Source organism: Bufo gargarizans, chromosome 3 (assembly GCF_014858855.1).
Source record: "Bufo gargarizans isolate SCDJY-AF-19 chromosome 3, ASM1485885v1, whole genome shotgun sequence".
NCBI lineage: Eukaryota > Metazoa > Chordata > Amphibia > Anura > Bufonidae > Bufo > Bufo gargarizans.
The window spans coordinates 251,699,319-251,717,606 of NC_058082.1; positions in this window are offsets into that span (position 1 = coordinate 251,699,319).

Genomic DNA, 18,288 nt, shown 5'->3' on the forward strand with positions numbered 1-18,288 from the left:
ATGTATGGGCCTGCTGGTGAGCAGACCCTCTAAAAAATTAGATGTGAGGGCCTGCTGGTGAGAAGACCCTCTAAAAAATTATATTCAAAGGCCATATATGCGAGGGCATTATATGTGACAAATAAGCAATGCATGTTGATATGACGGAAGAGGAGGAGGAGGAGGAGGATGAGAAAAGGAAGATTCAACCATGGACCCTTGTTTGTGGTGGAAGTGGTGCATGGAAATACAGTCTATTAACTACATTAAAAACAACACATATAAAGTGCCTTTATGTTCATCAGCATTCCTCTGGTGGAGTCGAGAAGTCCTGGTCAATTCAGGCCTTGTTCATTTTTATATGAGTCAACCTGTCAGCATTTTCACTTGACAGGTGGATACTATCTGTTATAATGCCACCACCAGCACTAAATACACGCTCAGACAAAATGATGGTGGCAGAGCAGGCCAGCACCTCCAAAGCACAGAGCGCCAGTTTGTGCCACGTGTCCAGCATTGAGGATGCTGACACGGCCTGCTATGTACTCCTTCACATTCTTTCAAAATGTTTCTCTCCTTGTGGCAGTAGTCTGCACATCATGGTGAGGGTGCTGGCGGGGTGTCATGAAACTGTCCCAGGCTATGGAGAGTGTTGCCCTGCCTCTGTTGGAACTGCTGTGTGTTTTCCTTGTCTCCCCTCTCGGTTGGCCAAGGAAGTATGGACTCTGCTGCCAGATGGAAAAAATCTTGGAGCAATTTTTCAGCAAGGATCTTCTGGTATTGCACCATTTTGTTCGTCCTCTTCACCGAAGGAATGAGTGATGAGAAGTTCTATTTGTAGCGGGGGTCAAGAAGGGTGAACAACCAGTAATCTGTGTTGTTTAGAATGCGTATAACGCGTGGGCCTAACATAAAGTCAGCCAGCAGGCGAGACTTCCCTGTCTTCATCAGGAGGATCACTCCTAAACTTCTCATCCTCCTGCTCCTCTTCTGCCCACCCACGCAGAACAGATGGAATTAATCTTCCATGGGTACTACCCTCTGTAGCTGAGGCAACCGTCTCCTGCTCCTCCTCCTCTTCAGCCTCCACCAATTCGCGCTGAGAAGACGAACTGAGGGTGGTCTGGCTATCATCAACCTGTGTAATGTCTTCCACCTCTTCCACGTGCAAAGTGTCGTCCTTAATTGTGAGCAGCGAGCATTTGAGAAGACACAGAAGTGGGATGGTGAAGCTGATAATAGCGTTATCGCCACTCACCATCTGTGTTAATTCCTCAAAGTTGCATAAAACCTTACAGAGGTCAGACATCCATGCCCACTCCTCGCCTGTGAATAGCGGAAGGTGACTGAAAAGGCACCGACCATGGTGCAGCTGGTATTCCACAACTGCCCTCTGCTGTTTACAAAGCAGGGGCATAATGTGGAACGTGGAGTTCCAGCGCGTGCTTATGTCGCACAACAGCCGGTGAGCTGACAGTTTCAAGCGCTGCTGCAGTGTTGACAGACCGGCTGAAGCTGTCGGTGACTTGCGGAAATGTGCAAACACGTGGCGCACCTTCACCAGTAGCTTAGGCAAATTAGGATATATTTTTAGAAACTGCTGAGCCACAAGGTTGATTACATGGGCAAGGCATGGGATGTGTTTAAGGTTGCAAAGCTCCAAAGCCGCCACCAAGTTACTTCAATTATCAGACACAACCATGCCTGGTTCTAGGTTGAGTGGCGAGAGCCACAAAGCAGTCTGGTCTTTTATCCCCTGCCATAGCTCTGCAGCGGTGTGCTGTTTTTCACCTAGGCATATCAGCTTCAGCACGGCCTGTTGCCGCTTCCCCACTGCAGTGCTACACTGCTTCCAGCTACTGACTGATGACTGACTGGTGCTGCACACGGATAATTCCGAGGTGGAGGAGGAGGCAGAGGAGGAGAAGTGGGGGTTGGAGCCACTAACATAGGTGGTGGCGGAAACCCTGATGGAATTGGGGCCTGCAATCCTTGGAGTCGGTAGCACCTGTGCCATCCCAGGGTAGGAGTCGCTCCTGTCCTCCACAATATTCACCCAGTGTGCCATCAGGGAAATGTAGCATCCCTGGCCGAACGCGCTTGTCCATGTGTCCGTGGTTAAGTGGACCTTCCCAGTTACTGCGTTAGTCAGGGCATGTGTGATGTTAAGGGACACATCTTGGTGTAAGGCTGGCACGGCACACCTTGAAAAATAGTGGTGGCTGGGGACTGCGTAACGAGGGATGGCCGCCGACATCAGGCTGCAGAAGGCCTCAGTGTCCACAAGCCTAAATGGCAACTTTTCCAGGGCCATTAATTTGGAAAGCTGCGCATTTATTGATATGCCCTGTGGGTGGGCAGCTGGGTATTTGTGTTTGCTTTCAAATGCCTGGGTTAATGAAATTTGGACGTTGAGCTGGGACAGGGAAGTGGATGTGGTCGCTGATGATGCTTGCGAAGGTGCAGGGCGGGAGGCATCCGGGCCTGCGTCTTAGACAGGGGATTGTCCAGCACATAACACAGGGGAAGAGGAGGCAGTGGTGTGACCCACAGACACAGATTGTAGACCCAGGCGTTCTGCCCATCTACTACTTTGATGCCATGTGGTGGATCATGCTGGTGGTGGTGAGGTTGCTAGTGTTCACGCCCTGGCTCATTTTGGTGTGGCACAGGTTGCAAACTGCTATTCTTTTGTCGTCCGCACTTTTCTCCAAAAAGCGCCATACTGCCGTTCACCTACCCCTCGGCAAAGGAGATTTACGCAAAGAGGTGCTCCGTGGAACAGTTGCGGGCCTGTTCGTTGGTGCCCATATTCTACCTTTTTCCACCCACTGCCTCTTCCAGCCTGTTGCAGTGCTGCAGATCCCTCTCCTTTTGTACTGCTCTCCTTGCTCGGCTTGTTGCCACCTTTCCAGGTTGGGTCAGTGAACTCGTCATCCAGCACCTCCTCTTCCACTCGCTCACTCTGATCATCCTCCTGATTTGTTGACCTAACCACAACCTCAGTGATTGACAACTGTGTGTCATCCTCTTCCTCAACCTCATAAGACAGTAATTGCAGTTGAGTCATTGGCAACTGTTTTTCATCATTATCCAACTCATTAAACACTAATTGCCGTTCCCCAGCGTCATGTTCTTGTGACTCTGGATGCTCAAGAGTTTGGGAATCGGGGCACAAGATCTGCGGTCCCTCTTCAAGTGTGCTTGGCGAGAGGGCCAAATCAATTAATGGCAATGCAAAGAGGTCCTTGGAATATACGAGTCTGGGATCATTTGTTTGGCCAGACTGTCAATGGTGGGAGGAAGGAGGATCAGGGTGAGGATTGTGTGGACCAGACTCCTGGCTACTAAGACTGATCTTGGTGGAAGACAGGGTGGTGCTTAACCGACTGAAAGCACTATCTGCTGCAATCCAGCCGACCACCTGCTCGCACTGGGCTGACTTCAAGTGTAGTGTCCTGTGTCACCCTGCAAACTGGGACATGAATCTAGGTATCTTGGATGATTGTTTTCCTTGTGCTCTGGCAGCAGGCACAGTTTCAACGTGCCCAGGGCCACGGCCTCTGCCTGCACCATCAGCATCACGGCCAGTTCTCCGTCCCTTAATGCTCACCTTCTTCATATTAAATGTTATATGCACGCTTGACACACAAGATGTGGCACGGATGTCACAGTTCACAGTAAGCACAGTATATGGAAAAAGTACGTAAAAGTATAGAAAACAATTATCTGAGCAGGTGTTATAGAATTGGTGGAGCTTAACCGGAGTGTAATACCATCTGCTATACATTTAAAAAAATTGTTCTCTGTGATTCGTGCAAATGGTGGCATAAGAAATATTAATTTTCGCTATATTTGGCAAATTTTTCACATAATATTCTCAATAAAATTATGAATTCTAAAAGTATAGAAAAAGGAAAATAGATTTCACTTATATTTTACTATCCCTTGTCCTGACACACACACGCTATTGCAGCGCAGATGTGACAATTCACTGCAGACACCGATTATAGGCAAAGTGTGGATAAATTATGGAAAAAATATATTTGTTGACATTAATATTCTTCCTAATATCTGGGCCGTACACACAGACGCTATTGCAGCACAGATGTGACAATGCACTGCAGGGACTGTTTATAGGAAAAATGTGGATAAATTATGGAAAATATATTTGTTGTCACTAATATTTTTACCAATATTTGGCCCTGACACAGACATTATTGCAGCACAGATGTGACAATTCACTGCAGGGACCGTTTATAGGAAAATGATGGATAAATTATGAAAAAAATATATTTCTTGTAACTAATATTTTTCCCAATATCTGGCCTTGACAGACGTTTTTGCAGTGCAGCTGTGACAATTCACTGCAGGGACCGTTTACAGGAAAATTATAGATAAATTATGGGGGGAAAAAAATTGTTGTCACTAATATTTTTCCCAAAATCTGGGCCTGACACGCAGACACTATTGCAGCACAGATGTGAAAATTCACTGCAGGGACTGTTTATAGGAAAAATGTGGATAAATTATGGGAAAAATATGATTGTTTTAAAAAATATTCTTCCTATCTCTGCCCCTGACACACAGAAGGTATTGCTGAACAGATGTCACAAGTCACTGCAGACACCCTCTATAGAAAAAGAATCTCAAAGTATGGGGAAAAAAAATTGAAGACTGATTTGCAAGATTAAATTGCTGCCACCACACACAATAGTCCTTAAAAGGACTTTTGGTTCTTTGAAACTTTTTAAAATTAAATAAATTGCAATCACAAACTCCCTACACTATCTGTCCCTTCCTAAGCGCAGCTCTCCCTGACTCTCAATGAGCCGAACTTGCGTCATCGGGTGCTAGATAGCACCCGATGACACGTTTCGGCCAGCCAATCACTGTAATGCCAGTAGGATAGCCAGAATACTGAGGATAGCCAGAATCCCGCACAAATCAGGTGTTTGAAGAGGCTCAGATTAGAGGTTTTATGTTTAATCGGATACACGTTTAAAAGCTTTATCTCCGGAGAAGGGAGGAAGTCTGCGCCGCAAACATGGTTGCTAAGTTGGAAAATTATTTTCCACCATGAAAGTAGAGTTGGACACTCCCACCAAATGTGTAGGTAGGAGCCTCTGTCTTCTGAGCATCTCCAGCACATGTCACTCCCAGAAACCGAGTACCGAGAAACAATATCCGGGGTCTTGTACCATCTGGTGATGATCTTGTACCCATTTTCCTGGAGTCTCACGCACCTCATTGATTTGTGTGGGGAGATTAAAATCGTGTCAATTTCTTTGCAGGAAAATGTACGTTTCAAGTCTCTCTCCCAGAGACCAATAAAGGATGGTGGAATAAATGAGGCTGGGGATCTAAGTCTGTTATAGAGCTGTGATATCAATTTTGGGGGGTCATGTGGTCTGCTAATCAAACTTTCAAACCAACCCAGCAGTCTCATTAGTTCTCCAAAGAAGATATGTTGAGATAAGTATGCCTTTAGGAAATAGAGTGGATTATTAAGTGTAAGTAAAGGGGAGATTGAAAGGCTTTCCCTTAACCCACTCAATGACAGAGCCATATTATCTTGGAATAATTCTCTCAGATATATGAGAGTCTCTGAAGTATATGGGTAAACTTTCAAGGAGAGCTTTGGGAGCTATTTGTAAGACATCACGCACCTGGAGAAGTGGTGTAGGGAAGAGAACCTCGTAATGTGTGGACTGGAGCCATTTCCAGGCACTCATCGTGGCTTTAATCAGGGGGGTTGCGTCTGGAGGCATAGGGGGAAGGCACTTATGACCTAACAGGAGAGCTCTGAAGGTGGATTTGACCAAAGATTGTTCTATCTGAACCCAGGATTTATGGGGAGGGGCCCTCAGCCAGTCCACAATTATGGAGAGGAGAACGGCTTTACAATGCAATTCTGGGTCTGGAAGGGCTATACCTCCTAATGACTTAGATCTACACAGGGCTTTATAGGAGAGGCGAGTTTTTTTCTTGTTCCAAATGAAAGAGCTGAATAGTGATCTCAGAGAGGCATAGTATGAAGATGGGATTGGAATTGGAAGGACCTGTAGCAAGTATGTCAGCTTGGGTAAAACTAAGGATGTGAGAATATTTTTCCTATCAAACCAGGAGAGTATCGGGAGGTCAAGATTTTTGAGGGTGTCAGAGATATGATTTAACAGAGGGATATAGTTTAATGAAAAAAGTTGGGAGGGATCATTACTTATTTTGATTCCTAAGTATGTTAGGTGGGGAAGAGACCAGTTAAAGGGGGAGTTTTGTTCCAAACAGGTTTTTTGGGAACTAGATAAGCCAATGTGTATAATTAGATACTTACTGTGATTAATCTTAAAGTTGGAGTACTTACTAAATGTTTATATGTGTTGGTAGATTTTAGGGAGTGCGGTGCTTGCCATGCTCAGCAACCATGATCAGCAAGTTGCTAACCATGATCAGCAAATCATCAGCTAAAGGAGCTGTCTTGTGTTCCTGATCACCTAGTTTTACTCCTTTAATTTAATTGTCTAGTGTGATAGTTTGTAAGAGGGGCTCCATAATCAATACAAAGAGGAGAGGGGAAAGGGGACACCCTTGCCGGGTACCGTTTTTTATCTGGAAAGGGGAAGAAATGGTGCCGTTAATGGAGATCGAAGCTGAGGCATTAGAATACATGCCATCAATTGCCGATAGGAAGGGGTCAGGGAATTTTTGAGATGACAGTACTGATTTCATGAATGACCATTTAACTCTGTCAAATGCCTTCTCAGCATCCGTGCTGAGAAGGACTAGGGGCAGGGATTTCTTTTTGGCATAGTATAGGATGTTGAGAACTCTAGCAGTGTTGTCCTTACCCTCTCTCCGCTTAACAAAATCTGTCTGATCTCTATGGATCATGGAAGGGAGAATAGATGCTAATGTTAAGGAGAGAGAAGGGCCTATAGTTAGGGCAGAGAGTGGGATATTTACCTTCTTTTGGGATTAAAATAATATGCGCTTTAGTCATATCTCTAGACTAAGGGTTGTTGTTCAGGGATAAGTTGTAGATCGGGAGCAGGTATGGTATAAGGGTGTCTTGAAATGTAGAATAGTAAGATATAGGGAGACCATCTGGGCCTGGACTTTTACCCTTTGGGGAACTACAGATAACATCCATAAGTTCGGCTGGGGTAAAAGGAGAGGCCAAAAGCTTCTTGTCTCCTTCAGAGAGAGAAGGAAGTTGCAGCTTCTCCAAAAAGGAAGAGGGAGGTGACAAGGGCTCTGTTGTGTTATGTATATGGTGAGTCCCCTCCAAATTATAGAGGGATTCATAAAAATCTCTAAATTGTGTTGCAATTTGGTTTGAGTCAAAAATAGGCAGCCCTGAGCGGTTTGTGAGTTTATGCACAAAATTGTTTGATTTTCTCTTTTCAACCCTCTGAATAACAAATTTGGTAGCTTTGTTTCAATGAGCAAAAATCTTTTGCTGTGAGTTAAGATAATATTTCGCTGATTGGGAGTTCAGCAGGTTTTTGAGAGAGTGCCTATAGTTGTTTAGCTCATCTAAGTGTGATTTTAGTAGGGAGATTTTATGGGTTCTCTCTAAACAATTGATTTTCTCATGGATATCATCAATCTGTTGATTTCAAATTTTCTTGAGGTGGGCACCAATACTGATACACTGGCCTCTCAAAAATGCTTTATGAGCATCCCATAGGGTCTGAGGGGAGACTTCAGGAGAAACGTTTAGCTGGAAATATTCCTTTAGCGCTATTTGTATTTTGAAATTGGCTTCTGGATTCCCTAGTAGTTGTTCATAAAATCGCCAAGTGACAAAGGGGTTGTTTTTCCTCGGGGTGGATAGGGATAAGTATGTAGGGGAGTGGTCAGAGAGGAGGATATTGCCTATGTTCGCCTCTTTGCAATATTGGAGGTGATCCTTGGATATATAAAAATATAGTCCAGACGTTGGTAAGAGCCATGAACTGATGAAAAAAAAGTGTAGTGCTTAGTGTCCAGGTGTAGAGTGTGCCATACATCTATAAGATGAGCCTTCCATAATTTAGAGGTCAAAGAGCAAAGGGCGGATTGGGAGTGGGCGGATTTCCCAGAGGATGAGACTAGAAGGGGGTTTAATACCAGGTTGAACTCTCCACCTAGTACGAGGGTGCCCTCACTAAAGGAGCTAATTTTGTCTAGTATGTTTTTTAACCAGGGGATTTGCCTAGTATTTGGTACGTACACATTTACAAAGGTATATAAATGTTGGAGGATCTTCCCTTTTAGCATTAAGTATCTTCCCTCGGGATCAATGCCCTGATCAAGCAATTGAAATAAAAGGAAAGGGAAAGAAAAGGTTGTTTTCATTAAATTGAATGCACAAAAAATGTTTTGTCTCACTTGGTCATGTTTGTCTCACTGTCATGGATGGTGTTGCAAAAAACAAGTAATAATTAAAGATCCGACTGACTTGATCCCAAACTAAGTAACAAAAGGGTGAGCCCTATTAAAGCCCTATAGCTCTCCCTCACTGCTCAGCCCATGCAAAGATCTCTGTGATAGAAAGTTGCATGTCCACGTAACTAGACTGAGTGACACCTGTAAACCCTATAATAGTCAGGGGACACGACCACCGGCTGCCTGCACTTAATACGGAGGGAGTCAGGGTCACCTAGAATCAAGCCAATGGGAAAACACAAATAAAGGGATAGACTTAACTGAGAAACCAGCAGTAGCAAACTTCTAGCAGTGAGCACAATCCAGGAAGTAGTATAAACCGCAAAGTGAGGCAGTATGGGAGGGGATATAAAGGGAGGCAATCACTGCTAATAGATGACAGCTGGAAGAGGGGGAAGAGATGTCAAAGCGAAAAGAACATCATGCAGGAGGTACTGAAGAACGTCTGTCAGAACTTCTCAGAGACCTGGCGGTGACACACTCCCATTTCTTCTTGTTGCATATTGAAGCTCTACTTGGAACCTTGTTAAGATCCAGCCATGCTAAATATGACTTTTTGCCATTTTTCAAGTGGTCTTAAACTTTTGATCAGGCGGGTATATATACTAATCAGAAAAAGTAAGGGATATTTGGCTTTTGGGTGAAATTTCAGGATTAACCTAAAATGCACTATAATCTTTAAAGGTGAACTTAATGTGACTTCTCTAATCTTTTGAATCCACATGTCCAACTGCTCAGTGTTTCAGTACTTTTTGCACAACTTGATGTTCTCAGTTCTCTAGAGTTCTCTAACTGCAAAATTCACAACAGGTGTTTGACCCATAAATAGCCCAATACATTTCTTGGTTCAATTAGAATTGTTTTTTAAACAGTCCTCCTCATCATGCTATTTACATTTTGACATTATGAAACAAAGACGACACCTACCAATTGATCAACATTACCTCGACATTGTGAGGCTTCAAGCAGGATGTTTTCAGACAAAAGTGGCCACTAAGCTTAGAATGTCACATAGTGTCATCAGCAGGTTGCAACAAACATACTGTGAGACAGTGACAGGTCTCACACAGGTTAGAGGCAAGGAAGGGGTGTATAGTTCGGTCCACACCCCTATTCCTCCGCAGACGAGACGAGCTGGAGGTACTCAGGTTGGCATAAGGCACCTCCCAGGGTGTGAGCAAGGGGTAAGTGTGTTACCTGTGGACAGAGGCCTGGAGGCTCTGTCAGTGTGGTCCAAGCCAGGAGGGCTGAGAGACCACGATTCCCCAAGAGACACTGGACTGGAGACAGTTGGCGTACTGTGCTCTGTACAGCCCGGAGGCTGTGGGACATTGGCTCAGAAAGCTGCATGTGTTCACAGGGTGTGAACAGGGACTTAGGGAGTCAGGGATCTGTTTGTTTAGTTAGAGCCCAGCCGGATTAGTGAGCCTAAGAATGATGTAATCTGCATACAGTGCGATGCGGTGTTGTCTATCTCCTATTTGAATGTCCGTTATGTCAGGGGCCCTCCGGATAGCTTGGGCTAAAGGTTCTATGGATAAAATAAAAATGGGTGGGGATAGAGGACACCCCTGTCTCGTGCCATTTGACAATTGTGAATGGGTCAGATAGTATGCCGTTTGCTAAAACTTTTGCTGAGAGGTCCTTGTATAGTGCCCTAATAGCATTTAGTGTTTGAGGGGGGGAAACCCATTTTATCGAGCACCGAGAAGACAAACGACCAATTGACCCAGTCGAATGGCTTCTCGGCATCTAGGGTGATGAAAAGCGCCGGTTTTGAAGACCTATTGGCAAAGTCTATTCGATTAAGAACTCTCCTTGAGTTATCTGTGATTTGTCTCTGCTGCACGAAGCCCACTTGGTCTAGGTTCATTAAAGATAATAATAGGGGCCAACCTATTTGTAATTAGTTTTGCATAAATTTTGAGATCCACATTTAAAAGTGAGATTGGTCGGAAATTTTGGGGAATAGTTGGTTCTTTTCCAGGCTTTGGCTGCGACACTATTACCACTTCCAACATCTCTTTTGGCATCTTGCCCTCCGATGCGGCATGAGACAGGGATGCTTGGAGGTGGGGTACTATCATTGAGGCATATACAAACCGGATTCCAAAAAAGTTGGGACACTAAACAAATTGTGAATAAAAACTGAATGCAATGATGTGGAGATGGCAAATATCAATATTGTATTTGTAATAGAACGTAGATGACAGATCAAACGTTTAATCCGAGTAAATGTATCATTTTAAAGGAAAAATACGTTGATTCAAATTTTTGTGTCAACAAATCCCAAAAAAGTTGGGACAAGTAGCAATAAGAGGCTGGAAAAAGTAAATTTGAGCATAATGAAGAGATGGAAGACCAATTAACACTAATTAGGTCAATTGGCAACATGATTGGGTATAAAAAGAGCTTCTCAGAGTGGCAGTGTCTCTCAGAAGCCAAGATGGGTAGAGGATCACCAATTCCCACAATGTTGCACAGAAAGATAGTGGAGCAATATCAGAAAGGTGTTACCCAGCGAAAAATTGCAAAGACTTTGCATCTATTATCATCAACTGTGCATAACATCATCCGAAGATTCAGAGAATCTGGAACAATCTCTGTGTGTAAGGGTCAAGGCTGTAAAACCATACTGGATGCCCGTGATGTCCGGGCCCTTAAACAACACTGCACCACAAACAGGAATGCTACTGTAAAGGAAATCACAGAATGGGCTCAGGAATACTTCCAGAAACCATTGTCAGTGAACACAATCCACCGTGCCATCCGCCGTTGCCAGTTGAAACTCTACAGTGCAAAGAAGAAGCCATTTCTAAGCAAGATCCACAAGCTCAGGCATTTTCACTGGGCCAGGGATCATTTAAAATGGAGTGTGGCAAAATGGAAGACTGTTCTGTGGTCAGACGAGTCACGATTCGAAGTTCTTTTTGGAAATCTGGGACGCCATGTCATCTGGACCAAAGAGGACAAGGACAACCCAAGTTGTTATTAACGCTCAGTTCAGAAGCCTGCATCTCTGATGGTATGGGGTTGCATGAGTGAGTGTGGCATGGGCAGCTTGCATGTCTGGAAAGGCACCATCAATGCAGAAAAATATATGCTCCCATCCAGACGTCATCTCTTTCAGGGAAGACCCTGCATTTTTCAACAAGATATCGCCAGACCACATTCTGCATCAATCACAACATCATGGCTGCGTAGGAGAAGGATCTGGGTACTGAAATGGCCAGTCTGCAGTCCAGATCTTTCACCTATAGAGAACATTTGGCGCATCATAAAGAGGAAGGTGCAACAAAGAAGGCCCAAGACGATTGAACAGTTAGAGGCCTGTATTAGACAAGAATGGGAGAGCATTCCTATTTCTAAACTTGAGAAACTGGTCTCCTCGGTCCCCAGACGTCTGTTGAGTGTTGTAAGAAGAAGGGGAGATGCCACACAGTGGTGAAAATGGCATTGTCCCAACTTTTTGGGGATTTGTTGACACCATGAAATTCTGATTCAACATATTTTTCCCTTAAACTGGTACATTTTCTCAGTTTAAACTTTTGTTCCTGTCATGGTCTTACCTTCTTACTGTTCTCCTTCGTTTGACATGTGCTGACGGCCATCTTGGTTTCTGGGTTTCTTGTAGCCTCCCACCCTGCGGCTTCTCCTTCCCACTGGGAGGAGCTGGATGCCTAGCTCATATATATAGGAGGTCTGTGGCTTCAGTTCCTTGCTTGGTCCTCCTGTGTTCACATGCTTCTAAGACTGCTGCTGCTTCTGGTTCCTGATCCTGGCCTCGTCTGACTACCCCGTTGGTTCCTGATCCTGGCCAGAGTCTACCCCGACACCATGTAGCTGCGCCTGCGGTGTCTCGGGGTATGACCGGTTCTGCCCCCCTTCCACAGCGCTTTGGGGGAGAGCCAACTCAGTGCCGAGGTTTCCTTAACCAGGTGGGCATTTATTTCGAGTTGCTGCCACATGCCTTTCCTACTGAGAGATCAAAGGTGGGCTTCTTGATCTCGCTGCTCTCGGACAAGGCCTTGGCCTGGGCCAGCCCTCTATGGGAGAACAACAATCCGGTGGTTGCCGAGTTTTCCGGTTTTGTTGCTTCTCTTCGGAAGGTATTCGATGTGCCGGCTCGTGCTGCCTCTGCTGCGAAGCTCCTTATGTCCATCAGACAGGGTTCACGATCCGTAGCTGAATACGCCATTGAGTTTCGTACCCTGGCAGCAGAGGTGGGCTGGAATAATGAGGCTCTGGTCGCTGCTTTCTCTCATGGTCTCTCGGATGCCTTGAAGGATGAGGTTGCAGCTAAGGACCTACCAGTGGAGCTCGAGTCTCTTATTTCTTTCCTGATTTTGATTGACACCAGACTCAGGGAGAGACCTTCCTTTAAGAAGAGCCTGCGGAGGTCTTCTAACAGATTGGCGCCTACGTTTGCTGTCCCACCCGTGCCTCCCTCTCCTCCCACGCCTCCTGGGGATGACTTGTCTGGGGGTGAACCCATGCAGCTGGGGTTTGCTCGCCTGTCCGAGGGGGAGAGGGTACTCCGGAGACGCGAGGGCCGATGCATGTACTGTGGTCTCGGTGGGCATTTTCGGTTGGCATGTCCGAACCGTCCGGGAAACGCTCGCACCTGAGATCCTGTCGGGGGCAGATCTTGGGTGGAGTCTCCTCGTCCCCGGTTTCCCGTGTTGACAAACCACTGATCACTGTTGTCCTCTCCAGGGTTGGGGGCTCGGTGACGACCCAGGCGTTGGTGGACTCTGGTGCTGGTGGTTTGTTCATTGATAGTGTGTTCGCTGCCGCCAATTCCATTCCTCTGCAGCCTCGAGGTTCCCCACTGGCTCTTGAGGCGATAGACGGCAGACCCCTTCTGCCGCCACACGTGACTCATGAGACCCTTCCAGTGGGGATAGCCATTGGTGCCGTTCACAGAGAGTCGGTCTGTCTCCAGGTGATTTCGTCTCCACACTACTCGGTGGTCTTGGGGTACCCCTGGCTCCAGAAGCATAATCCGACTTTCGATTGGAGATCGGCCGAGATCCTCTCGTGGTCACCGCAGTGTGGGGCTAGTTGCATCCATGGGCCTGTCAAGTTGCTGTGTACTTCCTCGGACTCTCTGTTGCCTCCTGAATACGAAGAGTACCGGGATGTATTCGATAAGGTGCGCGGTTGCCCTACCTCCGCACCGCCCATACGATTGTGCCATAGAGTTACAATCTGGTGCCGTTCCTCCTCGTGGCAAAGTCTATCCACTGTTGGTAGCGGAGAATGAGGCCATGGAGGAGTACGTGAGGGAGGCGCTTTCACGCGGACACATTCGCAAATCCTCGTCCCCGGCAGGGGCTGGATTTTTCTTTGTGAAAAAGAAGGGCGGTGAGTTGAGGCCTTGCATCGATTACAGGGGTCTCAATCGCATCACGATCAAGAACGCTTACCCGATACCCTTGATTTCCGAGCTGTTCGATCGCCTCAAAGGGGTCACGGTCTTTACCAAACTCGACCTGAGGGCGGCATATAACCTGGTAAGGATCAAGGCGGGCGATGAGTGGAAGACCGCGTTTAACACCAGGACCGGTCATTATGAATCCTTGGTTATGCCCTTTGGGTTGTGCAATGCGCCCGCAGTCTTCCAGGAATTCATCAACGATGTTTTCCGTGACCTGTTGCAGCAGTGTGTGGTGGTCTATTTGGATGACATCTTGGTATATTCTGAATCCATGGAGGCCCACATTATGGATGTCAGACGAGTGTTTCAACGGTTACGAGAGAACAGGCTGTTCGGTAAGCTTGAGAAATGTGAATTTCACCGATCCCAGGTAACCTTCTTAGGTTACATCATTTCCGCTGAGGGGTTCTCCATGGATCCTGAGAAGGTTTCGGCTGTCTTACAGTGGCCCCAGCCCAGTGGTCTCCGTGCCCTGCAGCGCTTTTTGGGCTTCGCCAATTATTATCGGAAGTTCATCAGGGACTTTTCTATGCTAGCCAAGCCTCTCACGGATCTGACCAGGAAGGGCAGTAATTTCCAGGTCTGGCCGCTCGAGGCCATCCGAGCTTTTGAGGCTCTAAAGTCCGCCTTTGTGTCGGCTCCGATTCTGTCGCATCCCAACCCTGGGTTGCCCTTTGTCCTCGAGGTGGACGCGTCTGAGACGGGAGTAGGCGCCCTTCTGTCTCAGCGTAGAACACCAGAGGGTCCTCTGCTTCCTTGTGGGTTTTACTCCCGGAAACTGTCTTCCACGGAGTGCAACTATCAGATTGGTGACAGGGAGTTATTGGCCATCGTGCAGGCCCTTAAAGAATGGAGGCACTTGCTCGAGGGTTCGGTGGTTCCGGTTCTCATCCTGACGGACCACAAGAATCTGACCTACCTTTCTGAGGCCAAGAGATTGACACCACGTCAGGCCAGATGGGCTCTGTTCTTGTCACGTTTTAATTACGTGGTCTCCTACCTACCCGGTTCCAAGAACATCAGAGCGGATGCCTTATCACGGCAGTACTCCGAGCTGTCCGGGGAGGAGTCGATTCCGACTTCGGTCATACCTCCGAATCAGATCCTGGCCGCCATTCGCACCAGCCTGACCTCTCCCCTGGGTGAGCAGATTTTGGCGGCTCAATCTGGTGCTCCCTCTGGGAGACCCAACGGCAGGTGTTTTGTGCCTGAGGAGTTGCGCACTCGGTTGTTGCGAACCTACCATAACTCCAAGGCCGCGGGGCATCCTGGAAAGAATCAGATGTCCTGGGCTGTTTCACGTCTGTTCTGGTGGCCTTCTCTACGTTCCGACATCGCCGCATATGTAGCGGCATGCTCCGTTTGTGCCCAGAGTAAGTCCCCTCGGCACCTTCCGTTGGGCCTTTTGCAACCCATAGCCACCGGGGAGCGCCCATGGTCACACCTGGGGATGGATTTCATTGTGGACCTCCCTGCATCCCGAGGCCATACGGTCATTCTCATGATTGTGGATCGGTTTTCCAAAATGTGCCACTGTGTTCCTCTCAAGAAGTTATCCTCTGCACAAGAGTTGGCCACGATTTTCGCCAGGGAGGTCTTCCGGTTGCACGGTTTGCCCAAGGAGATTGTGTCGGATCGGGGGAGTGAGTTTGTGTCCAGGTTCTGGCGCGCCTTTTGCTCCCAGTTGGGGATTCATCTCTCTTTCTCCTCGGCCTACCACCCTCAGTCCAATGGGGCCGCAGAACGATCCAATCAGGCCTTGGAGCAATTCCTTCGTTGCTATGTCTCCAATCACCAAGACAATTGGGTTGACCTCCTGCCTTGGGCTGAGTTTGCCAGGAACACGGCGGTGAACTCTTCCTCTGGGACGTCTCCCTTCATGGCCAATTATGGGTTCCAACCTGCCGTGTTACCGGAGGTATTCTCTCCCCAGGATATTCCGGCTGTGGAGGATCACCTTTCCGTCCTACGTGCTTCTTGGGTACAGATCCAGAGGTCCCTTGAGGTCTCTGCGCAGCGCCAGAGACTCCAGGCTGATCGCAGACGAGCGCCCGCTCCTTCCTACCTGGTCAGAGACCGTGTATGGTTGTCCACCCGCAACCTCAACCTTCGAGTGCCCAATCCCAAGCTGGCGCCTCGCTTTGTTGGTCCCTTCCGAGTGCTTCGCAGGGTAAACCCGGTAGCCTATGCCCTTGCGCTTCCTCCTGGCATGCGGATCTCCAACGTGTTTCATGTCTCCCTGTTGAAGCCATTGGTGTGTAATCGTTTCACTTCCTCGGTTCCTCGGCCCCGTCCGGTCCAAGTGGGCAATCGTGAGGAATATGAGGTGAGCAATATCCTGGACTCACGCCTGGTCCGCGGTCGGTTGCAGTTTTTGGTCCATTGGCGTGGTTATGGTCCAGAGGAGCGTTCCTGGGTTCCCTCCGCAGATGTCCATGCTCCTGCTTTGCTCCGAGCCTTCCACGCACGCTTCCCTCAGAAACCGTTCCTTACTCCGCGGAGGAGGGGCCCTTGAGGGGGAGGTACTGTCATGGTCTTACCTTCTTACTGTTCTCCTTCGTTTGACATGTGCTGGCGGCCATCTTGGTTTCTGGGTTTCTTGTAGCCTCCCACCCTGCGGCTTCTCCTTCCCACTGGGAGGAGCTGGATGCCTAGCTCATATATATAGGAGGTCTGTGGCTTCAGTTCCTTGCTTGGTCCTCCTGTGTTCACATGCTTCTAAGACTGCTGCTGCTTCTGGTTCCTGATCCTGGCCTCGTCTGACTACCCCGTTGGTTCCTGATCCTGGCTTCGTCTGACTACCCTGCTGGTTCCTGATCCAGGCTTCGTCTGACTACCCTTCTGGTTCCTGACCTCTGTCTACGCAAGACCCTGCCTCGGTTTAGCCATCCGTTTGGACTTTTGCTTGCAGCTTGATTTTCAATAAAGCCTTCTTATTTCCACTATCTCTGGTTGTACGTCTGGTTCATGGTTCCATGACAGTTCCGTGATTTATGTTCTATTCTGAATAAAATATTAGAAGTTGGCACCTCCACATCATTGCATTCAGTTTTTATTCACGATTTGTATAGTGTCCCAACTTTTTTGGAATCCGGTTTGTTTATATATATATATATATTATTTTTTTTTTTTGGGGGGGATGGGAATGGTACGGGCCGTCATGGTGGATTCAAGGAAACAGAATTACCGTTAAGTCTAATAGTGGTTTTTCCATTTCATCCACCATGACAGACCACAATGAGATGTAACAAATGACTAAGTGGGTGGGGATATCTCCTGTAAAACCTTCTGGCCAAAAAGAGCTTCATTCGAGTCCAGAAGATTAAGATGATAGTGTCTTACAAAGGTATTTGCACTTGACCAGGTTGCAGCCCTACAGATCTGGCCAAGTGAGACACCTCCTTTTTCAGCCAAAGAGGAGGCTGTGGCCCTAGTTGAATGGGCTTTAACGGCTCCAGGACTGGGTTTGCCCTGTATCACATAGCAACACTCAATGTTGGATCTAATCCATCTAGCTATGGAGGATTTAGAGAGCTTCTTCCCTTTATTTCCTTCTGAGAACTGTATTAGGAGATTATTATCCATCCTAAATGCTTTGGTAGACTCAAGATATTGAATGACAGTATTTCTAACATCTAATGGACGCATTTTATCGCCTGACCCTGTATCTTCAGACCCGGTGATAGAGGGTAGGAATATTTCCTGGTCCAGGTGGAAGGATGAGACCACCTTAGGGAGGAACCCTGGGTCGAGCGTCAGACGAATGTGATCTTCGTTGATTTGGAGATATGGTTCCTTGCAGGAAAGGGCTTGAAGTTCTCCAATACGTCTGGCTGAGGTTATTGCTATCAGGAAAGCAGTTTTTAGGGAAAGGTGCTTTAAAGAAATATCTGTCAGCTGTACAAATGGAGGTTTTGTTAAACCCTCTAGGACGATGTTTAGGTCCCAAGTTGGAGCCCTAGATCTTAGAGTGGGTCTTAATCTGGTTGCTGCTCTGATGAATCTCCTGACCCATCTGTGATTGGCTAGGCTGCAGTTGTAGAAGGTGCTAAGAGCCGATATTTGTACTTTCAGGGTACTAGGTCTCAATCCTAATTCCAAGCCATTCTGAAGGAAATCTAGAATGTTATTTATGGGAGGAGAGGAGGTGTCTGGGTGATCCACCCCTAACCAAGAGCAGTATTTTTTCCAGTTTTTTAGGTAGATGGAAGATGTAACTTTTTTTCTACTGGCTCTGAGTGTGAGGATCTCTCTATCTGAAAGGCCTTTACTTCTTAAGGTCTCGCTCTCAGGATCCAAAAGGCTAGTCTGAATATTTTTGGGTCGGGATGTAGAAGAGGGCCCTGGACTAGCAAGTCTTTCTGAAAGTGGATCTCCCAAGGATCTTCCAGCGACAGTTGTTTCAGAGTAGAAAACCAACTCCTCTTTGGCCATAGGGG